This window comes from Pan paniscus, chromosome 7 (genome assembly GCF_029289425.2).
Source record: "Pan paniscus chromosome 7, NHGRI_mPanPan1-v2.0_pri, whole genome shotgun sequence".
In the NCBI taxonomy this organism is placed as follows: Eukaryota; Metazoa; Chordata; class Mammalia; order Primates; family Hominidae; genus Pan; species Pan paniscus.
Genome location: NC_073256.2, coordinates 69,552,110 through 69,574,855, shown reverse-complemented (window position 1 = coordinate 69,574,855; position 22,746 = coordinate 69,552,110). Strand labels below are relative to the sequence as shown.

The following is a 22,746-nucleotide window of genomic DNA, read 5'->3' as shown; positions in this document are numbered from 1 at the left end:
GATTGCAAAAATTTTCTCCCATTCTGTAGGTTGCCTGTTCACTCTGATGATAGTTTCTTTTGCTGTGCGGAAGTTCTTTAGTTTAATTAGAACCCATTTGTCAATTTTTGCTTTTATTGCCATTGCTTTTGATGTTTTAGTCATGAAGTCTTTGCTCATGCCTATGTCCTGAATGGTATTGCCTGGGTTTTCTTCTAGGGTTTTTATGGTTTTAGGTCTTACATCTAAGTCTTTAATCCATCTTGATTTAACTTTTGTATAAGGTGTAAGGAAGGGGTCCCATTTCAGTTTTCTTTTTTTATTTTATTTTTATGTTTATTTATTTATTTATTATTATTATACTTTAAGTTCTAGGGTACATGTGCACAACGTGCAGGTTTGTTACATATGTATACATGTGCCATGTTGGTATGCTTCACCCGTTAACTCATCATTTACATTAGGTATATCTCGTAATGCTATCCCTCCCCTCTCCCCCCACTCCATGACAGGCCCTGGTGTGTGATGTTCCCCACCCTGTGTCCAAGTGTTTTCATTGTTCAATTCCCACCTATGAGTGAGAACCCAATTTCAGTTTTCTGCATATGGCTAGCCAGTTTTCCCAACACCATTTATTAGATAGGGAATCCTTTCCCCATGGCTTGTTTTTGTCAAGTTTGTCAAAGATCAGATGGTTGTAGATGTGTGGTGTTATTTCTGAGGCCTCTGTTCTGTTCCATTGGTCTATATATCTGTTTTGGTACCAGTACCATGCTGTTTTGGTTACTACAACATTGTAGTATAGTTTAAAGTCAGGTAGCGTGATGCCTCCAGCTTTGTTCTTTTTGCTTGGGATTGTCTTGGCTATACAAACTCTTTTTTAGTTCCATATGAAATTTAAAGTAGTTTTTTCCTGTGAAGAAAGTCAGTGGTAGCTTGATGGGGACAGCATTGAATCTATCAATTACTTTGGGCAGTATGGCCATTTTCAGGATATTGATTCTTCCTATCCATGACCATGGAATGTTTTTCCATTTGTTTGTGTCCTCCCTTATTTCCTTGAGCAGTGGTTTGTAGTTCTCCTTGAAGAGGTCCTTCACATCCCTTGTAAGTTGTATTTCTAGGTATTTTATTCTCTTTGAAGCAATTGTGAATGGAAGTTCACTCATGATTTGGCTCTCTTTTTGTCTGTTCTTGGTGTATAGGAATGCTTGTGATTTTTGCACATTGATTTTGTATCTTGAGACTTTGCTGAAGTTGCTTATCAGCTTAAGGAGATTTTGGGCTGAGATGTTGAGGTTTTCTAAATATACAATCATGTCATCTGCAAACAGAGATAATTTGACTCTCTCTCTTCCTATTTGAATACCATTTATTTCTTTCTCTTGCCTGATTGCCCTGGCCAGAACTTCCAATACTATGTTGAATAGGAGTGGTGAGAGAGGGCATTCTTGTCTTGTGCCAGTTTTCAAAGGGAATGCTTCCAGCTTTTGTCCATTCAACATGATATTGGTTGTGGGTGTGTCATAAATAGATCTTGTTATTTTGAGATACGTTCCATCAATACCTAGTTTATTGAGAGTTTTTAGCATGAAAGGGTGTTGAATTTTATTGAAGGCCTTTTCTGCATCTATTGAGATAATCATGTGGTTTTTGTCATTGGTTCTGTTTATGTGATGGATTATGTTTATTGATTTGCAAATGTTGAACCAGCCTTGCATCCCAAGGATGAAACCGACTTGACGGTGGTGGATAAGCTTTTTGATGTGCTGCTGGATTCGGTTTGCCAGTATTTTATTGAGGATGTTTGCATTGATGTTCATCAGGGATATTGGCCTGAAATTTTCTTTTTTTGTTGTGTCTCTGCCAGGTTTTGGTATCAGGATAATGCTGGACTCAAAATGAGTTAGGGAGGAGTCCCTCCTTTTCTATTGTTTCTATTGTTTGGAATGGTGCCAGCTCCTCTTTGTAGCTCTGGTAGAATTAGGCTGTGAATCTGTCTGGTCCTGGGCCTTTTTTTGGTTGGTAGGCTATTAATTACTGCCTCAATTTCAGAACTTGTTATTGTTCTATTCAGGGATTTGACTTCTTCCTGATTTAGTCTTGGGAGGGTGTATGTGTCCAGGAATTTATCTGTTTCTTCTAGATTTTCTAGTTTATTTGTGTAGAGGTGTTTATAATATTCTCTGATGGTAGTTTGTATTTCTGTGGGATCAGTGGTGATATCTGCTTTATAATTTTTTATTGTGTCTATTTGATTCTCCTGTCTTTTCTTCTTTATTAGTCTGGCTAGTGGTCTAGCTATTTTGTTGATCTTTTCAAAAACCAGCTCCTTGATTCATTGATTTTTTGAAGGATTTTTTGGTGTCCTCCTTCAGTTCTGCTCTGATCTTAGTTATCTGTTGTCTTCTGCTGGCTTTTGAATTCGTTTGCTCTCACTTCTCTAGTTCTTTAATTGTGATGTTAGGGTGTCAGTTCTAGATTTTTCCTGCTTTCTCCTTTGGGCATTTAGTGCTATAAATTTCCCTCTAAACGCTGCTTTAGCTGTGTCCCTGGTAGGTTGTGTCTTTGTTCTCATTGGTTTCAAAAAACTTATTTATTTTTGCCTTAATTTCATTATTTACTTAGTAGTCATTCAGGAGCAGGTTGTTCAGTTTCCATGCAGTTTTGCAGTTTTGAGTGAGTTTCTTATTCCTGAGTTCTAATTTGATTGCACTGTGGCCTGAGAGACTGTTTGTTGTGATTTCTGTTCTTTTGCGTTTGCCGAGGAGTGTTTTACTTTCAATTATGTGGTCAATTTTAGAATAAATGTGATGTGGTGCTGAGAAGACTGTATATTCTGTTGGTATGGGGTTGAGAGTTCTGTAGATGTGTATTAGGTCTGCTTGGTCCAGAGCTGAGTTCAAGTCCTGAATATCCTTGTTAATTTTCTGTCTCGTTAATCTGTCTAATATTGACAGTGGGGTGTAAAAGTCTCCAACTATTATTGTGTGGGAGTCTACGTCTCTTTGTAGGTCTCTAAGAACTTGCTTTATGAATATGGATGCTCCTTTATTGGGTGCATATATGTTTAGGATAGTTATCTCTTCTCGTTGTGTTGATCCCTTTACCATTATGTAATGATGCCCTTCTTTGTCTTTTTTGATCATTGTTGGTTTAAAGTCTGTTTTATCAGAGGCTAGGATTGCAACCCTTGCTTCTTTTTGCTTTCCATTTGCTTGTAAATATTCCTCCATGCCTTTATTTTGAGTCTATGTGTGTCTCTGCACGTGAGATGGGTCTCCTAAATACAGCACACTGTTGGGTCTTGACCTTTAGCCAAGTTGCCAGTCTGCATCTTTTAACTGGGGCATTTAGCCTGTTTACATTTAAGCTTAATATTGTTATGTGTGAATTTGATCCTGTCATTATGATGCTAGCTGGTTATTTTGCCAATTAGTTGATGCAGTTTCTTCATAGTGTTGATGGTCTTTACAATTTGGTATGTTTTTGTAGTGGCTGATGCTGGTTTTTCCTTTCCGTGTGTAGTATGTCCTTCAGGAGCTCTTGTAGGGCAGGCCTGGTGGTGACAAAATCTCTCAGCATTTGCTTGTCTGTACAGGATTTCATTTCTCCTTTGCTTATGAAGCATAGTTTGGCTGGATATAAAATTCTGGGTTGACAATTCTTTTCTTTAAGAATGTTGAATATTGGACCCCACTCTCTTCTGGCTTGTAGGGTTTCTGCAGAGAGATCTGCTGTTAGTCTGATGGGCTTCCCTTTGTGGGTAACCCGACCTTTCTCTCTGGCTGCCCTTAACATTTTTTCCTTCATTTCAACCTTGGTGAATCTGATGATTATGAGTCTTGGGTTGCTCTCTATGAGGAATATCTTTGTGGTGTTCTCTGTATTTCCTGAGTTTGAATGTTGGCCTCTCTTGCTAGGTTGGGGAAGTTCTCCCAGATAATATCCTGAAGAGTGTTTTCCAACTTGGTTCCATTCTCCCTGTCACTTTCAGGTACACCAATCAAATGTAGATTTGGTCTTTCTCATAGTCCCATATTTCTTGGAGACTTTGTTCATTCCTTTTCATTCATTTTTCTCTAATCTTGTCTTCACACTTTATTTCATTAAGTTGATCTTCAATCTCTGATATCCTTTCTTCCACTTGATCAATTAGGCTAATGATACTTGTGTATGCTTCAGGAAGTTCTTGTGCTGTGTTTTTCAGCTACATCAGGTCATGTATATTCTTCTCTAAAATGGTTATTCTAGATAGCAATTCCTCTAATCTTTTTTCAAGGTTCTTAGCTTCCTTTCATTGGGTTAGAACATGCTCCTTTAGCTCAGAGGAGTTTATTACCTACCTTCTGAAGCCTCCTTCTGTCAATGCGTCAAACTCATTCTCTGTCCTGTTTTGTTCCCTTGCTGGCAACGAGTTGTGATCCTTTGGAGTAGAAGAGACATTCTGGTTTCTGGAATTTTCAGCCTTTTTGCACTGGTTTTTCCTCATCTTCATGGATTTATCTACCTTTGGTTTTTGATGTTGGTGATCTTTGGATGGGGTTTCTGTGTGGACGTCCTTTTTGTTGATGTTGATGCTATTCCTTTCATTTGTTAGCTTTCCTTCTAACAGGCCCCTCTGCTGCAGGTCTGCTGGAGTTTGCTGGAGGTCCATGCCAGACTCTGTTTGCCAGGGTATCACTAGCAAAGGCTGCAGAACAGCTGCCTGTTCATTCCTCTGGAAGCTTCGTCCCAGAGGGGCACCTACCAGATGCCAGTTGGAGCTCTCCTGTATGAGATGTCTGTCGACCCCTGCTGGGAGGTGTCTCCCAGTCAGGAGGCACAGGGGTCAGGGACCCACCTGAGGAAGCAGTCTGTCCCTTAGCAGAGCTCAAGCACTGTGCTGGGAGATCTGCTGCTCTCTTCAGAGCCGCCAGGCAGTATGTCTGCTGGAGCTGCTCCCATAGTTGCCTCTTCCCCCAGGTGCTTTGTCCCAGGGAGATGAGAGTTTTATCTATAAGCCCCTGACTGGGGCTGCTGCCTTTCTTTCAGAGATGCCCTATCCAGAGAGGAGGAATCTAGAGATACAGTCTGGCTACAGCGACTTTGCTAAGCTGCAGTGTGCTCCTCCTAGTTCGAACTTCCTGGTGGCTTTGTTTACACTGTGTGAGGAGAAAACCGCCTACTCAAGCCTCATTAATGGTGGACGCCCCTCCCCCTATCAAGCTCAAGCATCCCAGGTCAACTTCAGACTTCTGTGCTGGCAGCGAGGATTTCAAGCCATTGGATCTTAGCTTGCTGGGTTCCATGGGGGTGGGATCCACTGAGCTAGACCATGGCAGACTGGCTTTAGCCCCCTTTTCAGGGGTGTGAACGGTTCTGTCTCGCTGGCGTTCCAGGTGAAACTGGGGTATGAAGAACACTCCTGCAGCTAGCTTGGTGTCTGCCCAAATGGCCACCCAGTTTTGTGTTAAGGGCAGCCAGAGAGAAAGGTCGGGTTACCCACAAAGGGAAGCCCATCAGACTAACAGCAGATCTCTCTGCAGAAACCCTACAAGCCAGAAGAGAGTGGGGTCCGATATTCAACATTCTTAAAGAAAAGAATTTTCAACCCAGAATTTTATATCCAGCCAAACTATGCTTCATAAGCAAAGAAGAAATGAAATCCTTTACAGACAAGCAAGTGCTGAGAGATTTTGTCACCACCAGGGCCCTAGTGGTGTAGGCATCAGAGGAAATCTTCTGGTCTGTAGGTTGCAAAGACTGTGGGAAAAGAGTACTGTCTGGGTCGGAGTGCTCTGTCCCTCATGGCACAGTTTCTCATGGTTTCCCTTGGCTACGGGAGGGAGTTCCCTGACACCTTGCACTTCCTGGGTGAGGCGACGCCCCACGCTGCTTCTGCTCACCCTCCATGGGCTGCACCCACTGTCTAACCCGTCCCAATGAGATTAGCCAGATACCTCCATTGGAAATGCAGAAGTCACCCACCTTCTGCGTTGATCTCATTGGGAGCTACAGACCGGAGCTGTTCCTATTCAGCCAGTTTGCCAGCCACAGGTTGTTTGTTGTTGTTGTTGTTGTTGTTGTTGTTGTTTTGGAGTTTTGCTCTTGTTGCCCAGGCTGGAGTGCAATGGCATGATCTTGGCTCACTGCAACCTCTGCCTCTCAGGTTCAAACGATTTTCCTGCCTCAGCCTCCTGAGTAGCTGGGATTACAGGTGCCCACCACCACGCCCAGCTAATTTTTGTATTTTTAGTAGAGATGGGGTTTCACCATGTTGGCCAGGCTGGTCTCAAACTCCTGACCTCATGATCTGCCCACCTTGGCCTCTCAAAGTGCTGGGATTACAGGCGTGAGCCACTGCACCTGGCCTTAATTAGTCTTGCATGTAAGTTTCAGGACCACAAGAAAGACCCATCAAAGGGCTTTACTGTTTTTTCTTCTTTCATACACTGTGAAAACGATGCTCCCAACATACCCAGAGACCACCCACAGTGCTCTGCTGGGGTTACTGAGTTGGTGTGGCTCACTTAGCCAAAAGGTGGAGGCAGAGACACACGGTCAGCCACAGTCATGCTTTATGGGTACCACAGGGAGACAGCTTCGAAGGCAGAAACTCTAGGCTCGAGTGACTCCAGGGATCACGTCTTCACCTGACCTGTGGAGGAGATAGCCTAACCATGGTTTCACTTCATTCACTCAATTCGGGCACTGAGGCCTCAGGACAAGCCAGCACAATCTCCAAACCAAGATGTTTTGAACAAAAGATGCTCCAGGTAACTATTATTTCCTATGAGATGTTGATGCAACTTGCCTCATTAAAAAAACATATTCCTTGGGAGGCCGAGGCAGGCAGATCACTTGAGGTCAGGAGTTCGAGACCAGCCTGGCCAACATGGTAAAACCCTGTCTCTACCAAAACTACAAAAAAAATTAGCTGAGTGTGGTGGCACACACTTGTAATCTCAGCTACTTGGGAGGCTGAGGCAGGAGAATCACTTGAACCCTGGAGGCAGAGGTTGCAGTGAACTGAGATCGTGCCACTGCACTCCAGCCTCGGCAACAGTGAGACTCTGTCAAAAAACAAAAAACCAAACCATATCCTAATTAATATCCAGAAGTAGGAAGGACTGTGACATGGTGCTGTCCCAAGGTCTCAGAGGAGTCCTGTTCCAACATCTTGGCCACACTGGGTCTTCCCAATCAGTCCATGAAATATCTATTCACTTAAATCCTCTCTTACATGTGGGGTAAGGGTCTCTTCAAACAGGTCTTGCACATTTTTGATAGGTTTACTCCTGAATATTTTGTAGGCTGATTTTTGCTGCTGTCATAAATGATATCTTCCCCTAGTACCCAACTGTGTTTTCTAAGTAGATATTTTAGCATATAGGAAGGCTAAGAATACTATATTGAATTCTCTTACAGTTCCAGTAATTTTTCTGTTCATTCTTTAATTAGATGATCATACTGTCTCTGCATGATCACCCTAGTCTCTTTGCTTCCTGTACCTTTTTAAGGTATCTGTTCTTACCCTGGTCTTATTTCATTGGCCAGGAAGTTGAGTAAATATTGAAAAGTAGCAATAGTACTAGGCACCTTTGTCTTCCTCAAGACTTTCTTTAATGAGCAGACTGTTAGTGTTTTGCTGACATGTATGCTATGTGTTGGAGGTTTCTGGAAGATAACATTTCAAGTTAAGCAGGCTTTCTTTCACTATTTACGTGGTATAAAATAAGCTGTGCTAACTTATTAACATTAAAAAAATTTTAATTTTAACTCTCTAGCCCTATGTCATAAGCTAACATATTTGATTTGTTTATACACACCTATCTGTTTGTAAATATCTGGAAGAATTTTAATGACTGAGTGAGCTAACTCTTAGAGAACATCATAAGGTTTCTTAGGACCAAATATAGCCATTAGAAGTCAAAGGTAACTTCTATCAAAGTCTGTTATTAAACATTTTTTTTGATATGTAGTTTTGCTCTTGTCTCCCAGGCTGGAGTGCAATGGTGCGATCTTGGCTCACTGCAACCTCCACCTTTTCGGTTCAAGCAATTCTCCTGCTTCAGCCTCCCGAGTAGCTGGAATTACAGGCGCCCGCCACCACATCCAGCTAATTTTTGTATTTTTAGTAGAGATGGGAGCCAGGCTGATTTTGAACTCCTGACCTTAGGTTATCCACCCGCCTTAGCCTCCCAAAGTGCTGGGATTACAGGCATCAGCCACTGTGCCTGGCCTGTTCTTATACATTTAAAAAAAAAATTTTTGAGACTGGAGAGCTCTGGAATTGTATACATTTTTAAAAACAGCTTTATTGAGGTCTAACAGACATCCAATAAACTGCACATGTTTAAGGTATATAATTTGATAAGTTTTGATATGTATACCTGGGAAGCCATCATCACAATTAAGATGGTGAACACATCCTCACCCTCAAAAGTTTTCTCAAAACCCTCCCTCTTGAGAATTTCTCTTTTGTTCCTTCCCTCTTATGCCTCTGCCTTGGGTGCTGACTGATCTGCTTTCTCTCTATATCCATTAATTTGCATTTCTTGATTTTTATATAAAGGGAACCATACAACATCTTTTATTGTGGTCTGGTTTCCTTTGCGTAGCATAATTGTTTTGAGATTGTTGCATATATCAATAAGTCATTCCTTGTTATTCCTGAGCAGGATTCCACTGTATGGATGTACTACTATTTGTTTATCCATTCACCTGTTGATGGACTTAGACCTTTTTGATGGTTGCTGAAAAGATTAGATATATAAGACATTGTCTTCTTTCGAACATGAAAATCTTTTTTTTTTTTTTGAGACGGAGTTTTACTTTTGTTGCCCAGGCTGGAGTGCAATGGTGCGATCTCAGCTTACCGCAACCTCTGCCTCCCAGGTTCAAGCAATTCTCCTGCCTCGGCCTCCCGAGTAGCTGGGATTACAGGCATGCACCACCACGCCTGGCTAATTTTGTATTTTCAGCAGAGATGGGGTTTCTCCATTTTGGTCAGGCTGGTCTCTAACTCCTGACCTCAGGTGATCTTCCTGCCTCAGCCTCCCAAAGTGTTGGGATTCCACATGTGAGCCACCGCGCCCTGGTGAGCATGAAAGTCTTTTATCAGACTAAATTAGAAGAGACTGTTATTAAGACTGTATTCATGTTTACTGAACTATAATTTTGACATTTTAAATCATTTAAAGATTCGATAAGTAAGTGTACAGAAATACATGCTATTCCTGGAAAAGTTTACTAACAATCTCTCATCTCTATGTACAAAAAAATTCTAAATTAATGGGAATGGCTTTCACTTCCTTGCTAAATGTTGGAGTGTTTGGTGATGGGAGTGATCATTTATACCATAAATGTCTGTGGAGAAATGCAAGAGCCTGAGGAGAACTAAAAGTGTTAATAAAACATGAATATTAAAAAGAAGCAAATGTTGATTTGATAATTATTGAAGTTGACTAACACACAGGGTTTGTTATATACTATCCTCTACATATTTGTGTGGTTGGAAATTTCCTTAATAAAGTTTTTAAAATGTTGAATTCTTTTAGATTTAAAAAAATCTATTTAGATGAGCATATCAATTTCCTCCTTTGAATAGTTAATGAAGTGAATTAATGCATTCTTGATGTTGAGTCACCCTTACCTTACTAAGCAAACTCTTCTCAGGTCTAAAAGATAATTATTCTTTTATTATACCACTGATATAAATGCTACCTATTTACAAGATTGTAAAAATATGCCATCAATGTATATGTTAATTCCACTAGTCTTTTCAGACATCAGTATAGGATCTAATTAGCCAAACCAGCTTCATACATCTTCTCCTTTGCCTTCATCATATCTGTGGGAGAACTCTATGCACATATCATTTCCATTTGTCCTTTCTAAATAACATGGAATCAATGCCTTTTGACAGTGCTCTTCTCTCCTTTTTTAGTCTGTTTGGCAGAGAATGCTGGGCATCATTTTACTGTCCTTTGGGATGACCATGTAAGTCACACACATCATCCCCCAGGTACTGGCTGTCTTCACCTGATGGTCCTAGGGCTGAGAACTTAGAAGAATGTGAAATCATTGTTAGCAACCTCATATGCTAACATGTGTGGGATTTCAAAAGCAGCCTGAGGGCTGGACATGGTGCCTTATGCCTGTAATCCCAGCACTTTAGGAGGATGAGGCGGGTGGATCGCTTGAGCTCAGGAGTTTGAGACCAGCCTGGGCAACATGGAGAAACCCCATCTCTACACAAAAATATAAAAATTAGCTGGGTATGGTGGCGCGCGCCTGTAGTCCCAGTTACTTGGTCGGGGGGCTAAGGTGAGAAGATCATTTGAGCCCAGGAGGTTGAGGCTGCAGTGAGCTGTGATTCCGCCACTGCCCCTAGCCTGGGTGACCGAGTGAGACCTTGTCTCAAAAAAAAAAAAAAACGCCCCAAAAAACAAAAAGAGCATCCTGAGGAAATGGGAATAATACAGGTTGATAGCTTATTAAACATTTCAGATCTCAGTCAAGAGACAATCCTCGAACAAGGCTTTTCCAAATTCCTAGGAACTCAACATTTAAGAGGCCTTTCAAAATTCAACTAAAAGCCAAGGCAAACTCTTAATTTTGATCACAATCTTTTAGTATTTTGGAATTGAAACCAGTAACTAGTTTTTAAAAAAGTTTTAACCTAACTAATTATCTCAGAGAGGTTTTTTCTTTCTTTCTTTCTTTTTTTGAGATGGAGTCTTGCTCTGTCACCCAGGCTGGAGTGCAGTGGTGCGATCTCGGCTCATTGTAACCTCCGCCTCTTGGGTTCAAGTGATTCTCCTGCCTCAGCCTCCCAGAGCAGCTGGGATTACAGGCGCCCACCACCACACGTGGCTAATTTTTGTATTTTTAGTAGAGATGGGGTTTCACCATATTGGCCAGGCTGGTGTCGAATTCCTGACCTCAAGTGATCCGCCTGTCTCAGCCTCCCAAAGTGCTGGGATTAGAGGTGTGAGCCACCATGTCCAACCCAGAGAAGTTCTTTCTTATTTTCTGGTAAACACACTTGGTAGCCAGATTCCTTTAATAGTTATTTATTTTCACTATAGTTCCCAAATCCTGAAGATAGCGATTATTGAATTACATATTGAGAATACAATGAAACACCAAGTATTGTGTTTAAAAAAAATCTCTTATCTCTTAAGGCCTAAGACTCAAGTTCCTGTTCCAGAAAGATATAGAATCATAGATGAGCAACTGATGAAGGAGAACCAAGAATCCAAAAATACATAAATTCAAAGCCTTCTTCAAAGACCCTAAGAAGTAGGATCCTACCATCAGGGGATAGTTTAGGGCCTTGAAAGAGTTAGACAATAATATAAGAAAATTTGAGAGGACACATTCTCCTGGAGGAGACTCAAATCCCAAATCCATTTTCTTTTTTGTTTTTTGAGACAGGATCTCACTCTGTTGCCCAGGCTGCAGTACAGTGGTGTGAACACGGCTCACTGCAGCTTCAACCTCCTGAGTTCAAGCAATCCTCCTGTCCAAGTCTCCCAAGTAGCAGGAACCACAGTGTGTGCCACCATACCCAGCTAATTAAAATTTTTTTTCATAGAGGTGGGATCTCACTATGTCTCAAACTCCTGGGCTCAAGTGATGCTCCTGCCTCAGCCTTCCGAAGTGCTGAGATTACAAGTGTGAGCCACTGAGCCCGGCCTACTTTTGCTTTAATAAACCTTGGCTCTTGAAGTATTTTTTCTTTGGGCAGTATGGCTGGGTAGATCATGGCTCCCACAGGGCCTCCGTTAGTAACATCTTTGTCAGAACACAGTGCTAGTAGATTACTCCTTAGTACTAGCTGTTCCCTGCTTTAGACACTGACCTTGAATATCTTACTTCGTTTTAACTTCTTTTTTTTTTGAGATTGAGTTTCGCTCTTGTTGCCCAGGCTAAAGTGCAATGGCACGATCTCAGCTCACCGGCACCTCCACCTCCCGGGTTCAAGTGATTCTCCTGCCTCAGCCTCCTGAGTAGCTGGGATTACAGGCATGTGCCACCATGCCCAGCTAATTTTGTATTTTTACTCCTGACCTGAGGTAATCCGCCCACCTTGGCCTCCCAAAATGCTGGGATTACAGGCATGAGCCACCACATCCAGCCACCTCGTTAACTTCTAACTTTGTTTTCCTGCACAGAATCTTGCCCTGCTGGGAACCCTGCCACAGGCCTCACCATTACCCTACCCAAACTCTGGTTCATATTTTTTTTTTACTCCTGGTTTCTGTGTCTTGCTGATCCAATCCACCCATCACTTCCATCCAGAAAGCTATTGTGAATGTTACAGAGAAGCTAAAGACTACAGCCTAAAATGGCTGACTGCAAATTCAGGACGGGATTGGGACTCTAGGCAAGCTGGGGTAATGATCTCACTTTGATCACTGATTCTGTTCCAAGCAAAAGCAATGACAGATAAGAAAAGTCTAAAAACATGTAGTTGAGTTCAAAACCAAGATAAATATACCTCCAACCAGAAATGCAATGGCAGTGTAAATCAATGGGCAGAGTGGAAGCAGTGGGCCTGCTTGGCTGTAGGTCCAAGTAATGGGCAGAGGCAACATCAGTCCAGAAGCTAAAAGGGACTAAAATTGCTCCAGGTTAAATGTGGGGTTGGAGCTGCAGTCAGTGCTTTAAAAGTTGAGAAGAATCTCCTCTTCCTTATGAAGGAAGCTTATAAAAAACACCAACTGTAGCTGACCTCTGCTGAGGCTAGATGTGGAATATGGGAGCATATAGACATCTCTATGGTCCGGAATGAGCTGGAACTGCTGGTTCTGAAATCTGCCATATTCACAATATCACTTGGGCAGAAATTCTGAATTGTCATCATAACATCTGGCTCTTAGTAGGTTGCCCAGATGATCAGTGAAGGAAATCTTAATGTTTCTAGATGGAGATAAGTAAAAACTAAGGAGGACAGAAAAAAGTTCAACAACAAAAAAGAATGAAACAACTGCTTTAAAATGAACTTGCAGCTGGGCATGGTGGCTCATGCCTGTTATCCCAGTGCTTTGGGAGGCAGAGGTAGGAGGATTGCTTGAGGCCAGGAGTTTAAGACCAGCCTGAGCAACATATTAAGCCCCATCTCTACAAAAAAATTAAAAAACTAGGCCAGGCACGGTGGCTCATGCCTGTAATCCTAGCACTTTGGGAGGCCAAGGTGGGTAGATCACTTGAGGTCAGGAGTTAGAGACCAGCCTGGCCAACATGGTGAAACCCTGTCTGTACTAAAAATACAAAAATTAGCCGGGCGTGGTGGTGCACCTGTAATCCCAGCTATCTGGGAGGCTGAGGCAGGAGAATCTCTTGAACCCGGGAGGCGGAGGTTGCTGTGAGCCAACATACACCACTGCACTTCAGCCTGGGTGACAGAGCAAGACTCTGTCTCAAAAAAAATAAAAAATAAAAAAATTAGCTGGGTCTGATGGCACATGTCTGTAGTCCTAGCTACTCAGGAGGCAGAGGTTGGAGGAATGCTTGAGCCCAGGAGGTCAAGGCTGCAGTGAACTATAATCATTCCATTGCACTCCGGCCTGGGCAACAAAGCAAGACACTCTCAAAAAAAAAAAAAAAGTATTTGCAAACTAAAATTCCAAAACATATGAAGAAAGACAGTCATTAAAATCACCCACTGAAATATGAATTTAATGTTGTAGAAGAAAATGAAAAATAAAAGTTGAGATGCTCAAATAATAATGAAGAAATCATTTACATTTAAAATGTCAAAAAATAGGAAACTAAAACAAATAGAAATAAAATAAGAACAGGTAGTCACGAAAAAGAATCAAGTAGAAAGTTGCGAGGATATTAGAAAATAGTACTGAAGGACTAATTTAGAATGTTCAGAAAGACTAAGAGATAAGAAGACACGGCGCATCATCTGCAGGTTGGTTCCCGAATGGCTACGTGAGGGACGTAGACTCTCTCTCCAGCAAAATATAATCATATAACTAGTGAGTTATTAAAAAACAATCATTTAAAGTCTCTGGAATTTTTTTTTTTTTTTGAGACAGAGTCTCGCTCTGTCGCCCAGGCTGGAGTGCAGTGGCGTGATTTTGGCTCACTGCAACCTTTGCCTCCCGGGCTCAAGTGATCCTCCTGCCTCAGCTCCCCAAGTAGCTGGGACTACAGGCACACACCACCATGCCAGGCTAATTTATATATTTTTTGTAAAGACGGGGTCTCAGTATGTTGCCCAGGCTGGTCTCAAACTCTTGAGTTCAAGCAACCTGCCTTCCTTGGCCTCCCAAAGTGCTAGGATAACAAATGTGAGCCACTAGGCCAGGCCTAATATTTTTTAAAGAAGAAACTCTATACATATATTTCTGCTCTTGTTTCTTTTCTTAGCTTCTTTAAAAGACATAGGATTGGCCAGGTTCGGTGGCTCACGCCTGTAATCCCAGCACTTTGGGAGGATTATATAAAGCAGTAATTATAACAATATGTTATTGGATTTGTAATACATATGCACCTTAATATGTATAGCAGTAGTAGCCACAAAACAGTAGGGAGAGAAAGGAGCTATATATAAGAGAAAAGTTTCTATATCTTACTAGAATTAAGGTAGTATACATCTAAAGTTGATTCTGATACATTAAGGTATTATAAGCATTATAGAGGCCATGAAGAAATTACCTCAGGGCCAGGCACATTTTCTCATGCCTGAAATCCCAGCACTTTGGGAGGTCAAGGAAGGAGGCTCACTTGAGACCAGGAGTTCAAGACCAGCCTGGACAACATAGTGAAACCCCATACCTACAAAAAATTTAAAAAATTAGCTGGCATGAGGGTGCACACATGTAGTCCTAGCTACTTGGGAGGCTGAGGCAGGAGGACTGTTGAGCCCAGGAGTTTGAGCTATGATTGCACCACTGCACTCCAGCCTGTGTGACAAAGTGACACCCTGTCTCAAAGAAGGATTAAAAATTAAAATTAAAAAATATACACATACAGTGAAAAAATTACTAAAGAAGTAAAATGGTACACTAGAAAATATCAACATAAAACAAAGGAAGTTAATAAGGGAGGAAAAGAGAACACAGTAGTCATGAAATGTATAGAAAGTGAAAAGAAAAACACAAAGGTAAATCTAAATGGATCAATGACAATGTGAAAAGTGTGCAGATTAAACAATCCAATCAAAAGACAGAGATTGCCAGAATGATTACAAACATAATCCAAGTATATGCTGTCTACAAGAGACATACTTTAGATTCAAAAATGCAAATAGATAGAAAGTAAAAGGATGGAAAAATATATATCTGGCAACAGCAACCATAGAGAGCTGGAATGGCTCTAATAATAGCAAATAAAATACTATTAAACACAAAATGTTACTAGAGATTAATAGGGACATTTTATAATGGTAAAAGAGCTAATGTCTCAGGAAGATAAAACAATTATAAATATATATACACCCAATAACAGAACCACAAAAATACATAAAGCAAAAACTAACAGAATTGAAGGGAAAAACCGACAATTCAATGATAACAGTAATAAAGTTCAATACCTTGCTTTCAATAATGGACAGAACAACTAGATAGAAGATCAACAAGCATATGAATAGAGGACATCAGGACACTATAAACTAACTACACCTAACAGACATCTATAGAGCACTCCACCTGCATCAGTGGAAAACATATTCTTCTCAAATACACATGAAAATTCTCCAGAATAGACCATATAATAGGCCGTAAAACAGCCTCAACAGATTTAAAATCATTATTATGATACAAAGTATGTTTTCCAAACACAATGGAATAGAAAATAGAAATAGAAAAATACAATAGAGAAAATTCATGAAACCATAAGTTAGTTATTTGAAAAGATCAACAAAATTGACAAACCTTAGCTAGTTGATGAAGAAAAATGAAGACTCAAATTACCAAAATCAGGAATGAAAGATGGGAAATTACTACTGATCTTACAGAAATAAAAAGAACGATAATGGAATACTATGAACAACTGTATGCCAACTAATTAGAAAACTTAGATGAAATGGAAAAAATCCTGGAAGGTCATAAACTAACAAAATTAACTAAAGAAAAAATCTAAATGGAACTTTTACAAGTAAAGAGATTGGTTAGTTATTTTAAAAAAATCCCACAAAGGAAAGCCCAGATCTGTTCAGGCTGGTGTATTTAAAAAAAAAAAAAAGAAAAGAAAAGCTCAGCTCAGATCAAGTTGGTTTCACCGGTGAATTCTACCAAACATTTAGTAAAGAAGGACTACCAGTTCTTCAAAAACTGTTCCAAAAAATGGAAGGGGAGTGAATACTTCCCAACTTATTCTCTGAGACCGGTATTACTCTGATACCAAAACCAAATAAAGACACCATAATCATCTTTTATGAATACAGTTGCAAAAATCTTAAAATACTAGCAAACGGAATCTAGCAACATGTAAAAAAAGGATTATATGCCATGACTAAGTAGAATTTAATGTAAGAATGCAAGGTTAGTTTAACATAAAAAATAAACGTAATAGCCATATCAATAAAATAATGGACAAAAATCATAATAGACTGAGCAAAATTATTTTGTCAGGCACAGTGGCTCACACCTGTTATCCCAGCACTTTGGGAGGCCGAGGTGGGTGGATCACCTGAGGTCAGGAGTTCAAGACCAGCCTGGCCAACATGGTGAAACCCTATCTCTACTAAAAAATACAAAAATTAGCCAGGCGTGATGGCATGTGCCTGTAATCCCAGCTACTCAGGAGGCTGAGGCAGGAGAATCGCTTAAGCCCAGGAACTGGAGGTTGCAGTGAGCTGAAATTGCACCACTGCACTCCAGCCTGGGCAGCAGAGTGAGACTGCCCGTCTCAAAAAAAAAATTATTTGACAAAATCTAATGCATTTCATGATAAATAATATTCAACAAAATTGGCATATAAGGAAGCTTCCTAAACCTGACCAAAGTCGCCTATAACACACCTATATCTAAGATCATATTAAACACTGAAAGACTGATGGCTTTCTCTCTAAGATCAGAAATAAGAAAAAAAATCTACTTTTACCACTTCTATTCATACTACATTGGAAGCTCCAGCCTGGCAGTAAGGCCTGGGCAAAACAAAAAACAAAAAACAAAAAAAAACATCTAAGTAAGTGGAAAGACATCCCATATTTATAAAATATAAGACAATGCTGTTAGGATGGCAACATTCCTCAAGTTAATGTACAGATTCAATGCAATCCCTATCAAAATCCCAGGTGCCTGTTTTGTTTTCTTTTTAGAGATGGGGTCTTGCTATGTTGCCCAGGCTGGACAACATAACACCTGGGCTCAGGTGATCCTCCTGCCCAGAAGTTGAGGCTGCAGTAAGCCAAGATCGCACCACTGCATTCCAGCCTGGGCAACAGGGCAAGACTGTCTCAAAAAAAAAAAAAAAGAAAAAATGTTATGCTTCAAATGACACCAGACCAGCATGACCAACATGGTGAAACCCTGTCTCTACCAAAAAAATATACAAAAATAAGCAGGGCCTGGTGGCACGTGCCTGTAATCCCAGCTACTCAGGAGGCTGAGGCAGGAGAATCTCTTGAACCTGGGAGGCGGAGGTTGCAGTGAGCCGAGATTGCGCCATTGAACTCCAGCCTGGGTGACAGAGCAAGACTGTCTCAAAAAAAAAAAAAAAAAAAAAAGTGAAAAAACCCACAGAATGGGAAAAAATATTTGGAAGTCACATATCAGGTAAGAGACTTGTATCCAGGATGTATAAAGAACTCTTGCAACTTAAGAAAAAGGAGAGAAAACCCAATTTAAAAACGGAGAAAGGATTTGACTAGATACTTCAAATGGCCAATATACACATGAAAAGATGATTAACATAATCAGTCATTAGGGAAATAAAATCTCAACAACAATGAAATACTATTTTATTCCTACTAGGATGGGTAAAATAAAAGTAGACAATTAGTGTTAGGATGTGAAGAAATTAGAATCCTCATATGCTACATGTGAGAATGTAAAATGGGTTGGCCACTTTGGAAAACAGTTTGACAGGTCCTCAAAATGTTAAACATGAAGTTTCCAAATGACCCAGCAATTCTACTCCTATATATGCCCAGAAAACTGAAAACACATGTCCACACAAAAACTTGTAAACAAATGCTGTTTGTTTATTGTTGTAAACATTATACATAATGGTCACAAAGTGGAAAAACACAAATATCTATCAACTGATGGATGAACAAAACATGATATGTCCATACGAGGCAATATTTATTTAGCTATGAAAAGGAATGAAGTACTGGATCCTGCTACAACATGGATGAGCCTTGAAAATATGTTAAGTGAAGTCTGGGCACTGTGGCTCATGCCTGTAATCCTAGCACTTTGGGAAGCTGAGGCAGGTGGATCATTTGTGGTCAGGAGTTCGAGACCAGCCTGACCAACACAGTGAAACCCATCTCTACTAAAAATACAAAAAATTAGCTGGGTGTGGTGGTGGGCACCTGTAGTCCCAGCTACTCAGAGGCTGAGGCAAGAGAATTGCTTGAACCCGGGAGGCAGAGGTTGCAGCAAGCTGAGATCGCGCCATTGTACTTCGGCCTGGGCAACAAGAGCAAAGCTCCGTCTCAAAAAAAAAAAAAAAAAAAAAGGAAGAAAGAAAAAAAAAGAAAATATGTGAAGTGAACGAAGGCAGACGCAAAAGGCAACATAATGTATGATTCCATTTATAAGAAATTTTCAGACTGGGCAAATCCATAGAGACTGGAAGTAAATTAGTGGTTGCCAGGGGATGGGGTAAGGGGAATGAGGAGTGACTGCTAGTAGGTGTGGGATTTCTTTTCAGAATTATGAAAATATTCAGGAATTAGTGGTGATTGTTGCACAACTTTGTGACTGTACTAAAAACGACTGAACTGTATATTGTAAAATGGTGAGCCTTACGGTATATGATTTATATGACAATTTTATAAAAGGAATGCAGGACTCATACATGCTATGGCATGACTAAGTCTTAAAAACATTCTGTTAATTGAAGGAATCAAGACCCCAAAGTCCACATGTTGTATAATACTTGTACATGAAATGCCCAGAACAGGTATGTCTAGAGAGACAGAACGTAGAATAGTGGTTGCCTAGGGTTGGGAGCAGGGAGAGAGAACAAATGACTACTAATGGGTACAAGGTTTCTTTTGATGAAAATGTCCTAAAATTAGATTATGATGATGGCTGCACAACTCTGTAAGTATACTAAAAACTACTGATTGTGATTGACTGAGACAGAGTCAGTCTCTGTCACCCAGACTGGAGTGCAGTGGTGTGATCATAGCTCACTGCAGTCTCCAGCTCCTGGGCTCAAGTGATCCTCCTACCTTGGCTTCCTAAAGTGCTGGGACAACAGGTATGAACCACTATGCCTGGCCTGTGCTCTTTAAATGAATAAACTTTATAGTATGTAAATTTTATCTCAATGTTGTTTAAAGGTGAAAGAGTAAGGGAGTGTAGAGTTACCAGTTTCAATGTACATTTAACAGGAGTTTAATATAAGGAAAATGGAGATAACGATGGGAAAATAACAGTTAAAAAGAAAGTAGGAGGCCAGGCATGGTGGCTCATGCCTATAATCCCTGCACTTTGGAAGGCTGAGGCGGGTGGATCACCTGAGGTCAGGAGTTCCAGACCAGCCTGGCCAACATGGTGAAACTCTGTCTCTACTGAAAATACAAAAACTTAGCCAGGTGTGGTGGCACGTGCCTGTAATCCCAGCTACTCAGGAGGCTGAGGCAGAAGAATCACTTGAACCTGGGAGGCAGAGGTTGCAATGGGCTGAGATCGCACCACTGCACTCCAGCCTGGGCAACAAGAGTGAAATTCCATCTCAAAAAAAAAAAAAAAACAAAAAACAAAAAACAAAAACCAACCAAACAAAAAGAAAGTAGGTGTTCTGAGAATTTCCAGAACTGAAAGAAACACAAATCCTCAGTGCTACAGACTGAATGTTTATGTCTACCACAAAATTCATTAATTGAAGCCCCAAGGTGATGATATTTGGAAGTGGGGCCCTAGGGAGTGATTAGGTCATGAGAATGGGGCCTTTATGAAAGGGATTCGTGTCCTTATGAAAGAGGCTTCACAGAGCTCTCTCCCTCTTTATCTACCCTGTGAGGGTGCGGTGAGAAGACAGTTCCTGGTTTCTGGCAACCAGGAAGCAGCCCTCACCAGACACCTATCTGCCAGTGCCTTGATCTTGGACTTCCCAGCCTCCAGAACTGTGAGAAACAAATTTGGTCGTTTGAGCCACCCGGCCTATGGAATTCTGTTATAGCAACATGAATTGACTAGACTCTCAGAAAGTCTCTCTCTTTACAAAGCAGGACAAATAAACAAAAATCCACTACTAGAAATACCATGGTAAACTTTAAAACATCAGGAATTGACAGATAACTTAAGAAGCTACCAGAGAAAAAAGTTTCCTACAAAAGAATAATTAGGCCAACAACCGTACTTCTCTTCAGCAACAACAGATCCCAGAAGAAAACAGATAATATCTTCCTCTGAGATAAGACTCAGAGAGCTTATCTCTCACAGACCGTTGCAAAAAAATTGTTAAAGCATATTTTACCAAGAAAAGTAGATCCCAAGGGAAAGTATGGAATTCAAGAAACAATAGTAAATCTAGAATTTGATAAAATATGTCAGTAAATTTAATTAAGTACTGTCTGCAAAAATGGGTCTTAGGCTGGGCTCAGTGGCTCCTGCCTGTAATCCCAGCACTTTGGGAGGCTGAGGCAGACAGATCACTTGAGGTCAGGAGTTCAAGACCACCCTGGGCAACACAGTGAAACCTTGTCTCTACGAAAAATAAAAAATTAGCCGGACTTTGTGGTACATGCCTGTAGTCCCAGCTCCTTAGGAGGTTGAGGTGGGAGGATCCCTTGAGCCCAGGAGGTGGAGACTGCAGTGAGCTGTGGTCATACCACCGCAGTTAGCTGTGGTCATACCACCGCAGTTAGCTTGGGCAACAGAGTGAGACCCTGTCTCAAAGAAAAAAATTGGGTCTTGAGTACTTGTGTACTTAAGTACTTGTTTGAATGTAGGACTCTTTTGAAAGTGATTAGAAAAGTTAGATGAACATTATGTAGCCAAGGAGGGTTACTATAACAGGACACTAAATGGAATGTTTCCTGTCATATCAGGGTTTCCAAAGTCTCTGAGTCTCCAAAGGCAAGGACCGTGAGTGATGTGTGCCCACATATTCTAGAGAGAGCTTCTGACACTTCTATGTAAAACTTAGTAGGAGAATTAATGGAAGTCACATACTGCTAATCTTGAGAATATTTTAGAGATAAAGAGATTTCACAGAAGGAAATTTGTAATAGAGACTGCCCAGTAGCATGTCTGCTCCTTTCTCTGCCACCATCTGTTGGAGACAGAAGACATCCTGGGGGATCATGCTGGAAGAGACGACTTGAACCATAGTCCTCAGATGAATATTTGCTGATCTCTCACAGACTCTTGCAAAGAAAATTATTAAAGCATATTTTACCAAGAAAAGTAGACCCCAAGGGGAAGTATGGAATACAAGAAACAATAGTGAATCTAGAATTCGATAAAATATGGTAAAATATGTCAGTAAATATGTCAGGTGGGGTGGTTCATGCCTGTAACCACACCTACTTGAGAGGCTTGATTGAGGCCAGGAGTTCGAGACCAGCCTGGGCAACATAGCGAGACTCCAATTCTAAACACATTTTTAAAAAAGAAAGAAACTCAGGCACCAGCACTGTCCTTCTCCTCAGATGATGCAGAAGGGAGAACCTGGCAAAGCATGAGAGGTACAGAGACTGCAGCTTCCCTCCGGACTGCCTGAGACTGAATGGGAGGGCCTGGTTGGAACAGCCAGGTCTAGGAAAAAGGGAAGTGACCCAGCTGCATGGATGGGTGAGTTTTTCCATGGGAGACATGGAAGGTGGCCAAGCTTGAATCTTCTTGAAGGATCCTGTGCAAAACTGTTGGACTGGGAAGGAGAACCCCAGAGCTGTATGACTGGGACCAAAGCTGAAGAGGTCAGGCAGGAGTGGGGAGATCCCTGTAGAAGAAAAACTGGTCTGAACTCCCATTGACCAATACCACCTCTGTCTTTAACAGTGCTGCATCCAAGGTAGCAGAGCTAGGAAAGGAGAGAAAGCAGAGAGGAACTGGAAGGGCTATCCTCCTCTCCCCTGACACTGCTGGTCTGCGCAACCTCTAGAGAGGCCAAAGCTGGGTGAGGGGAAACTGAAATGGAGGGCACTAAAGTTTGATTTCAAGGGGACTGAACTTTTTTTTTTTTTGACACAGAGTCACGCTCCATTGCCCAGGCTGGAAGTTCAGTGGCGCGATCTCGGCTCACTGCAACCTCGCCTCCCAGATTCAAGTGATTCTCCTGCCTCAGCCTCCCGAGTAGCTGGGATTACAGGCGTGCATCACCACACCCAGCTAATTTTTGTAGTTTTAGTAGAGACAGAGTTTCACCATGTTGGCCAGGCTGGCCTCAAACTCCTGACCTCAGGTGATCCACCACCTTGGCCTCCCAGAAGTGCTGGGATTACAGGCATGAGCCACCGTGCCTGGCTGGGACTAAACATTAAAAAAAATTTTCTTTCTTTTTTTTTCTTTTTATGGAATGCTTCATGAATTTGCATGTCATCCTTGCGCAGGGGCCATGCTAATTTCTCTGTATTGTTCCAGTTGTAGTATATGTGCTGCTGAAGCGAGCACTGAACTTTTTTAACGCCTGAAA

At 41.2% G+C, this 22,746-nt stretch overlaps 1 protein-coding gene and 1 non-coding gene across 14 annotated transcripts in view; both read right to left on the bottom strand.

Moving 5' to 3' along the window:
• The window catches only part of RGS20 (regulator of G protein signaling 20), an 81,568-nt gene that overhangs the window by 23,059 nt on the left and 35,763 nt on the right, over window positions 1–22,746 (bottom strand). The gene's annotated exons all lie outside the window — the stretch shown is intronic.
• On the bottom strand, window positions 22,619–22,724 carry LOC112440712 (U6 spliceosomal RNA). The gene has a single exon (XR_003028732.1). It is a non-coding gene; the product is annotated as a U6 spliceosomal RNA (small nuclear RNA).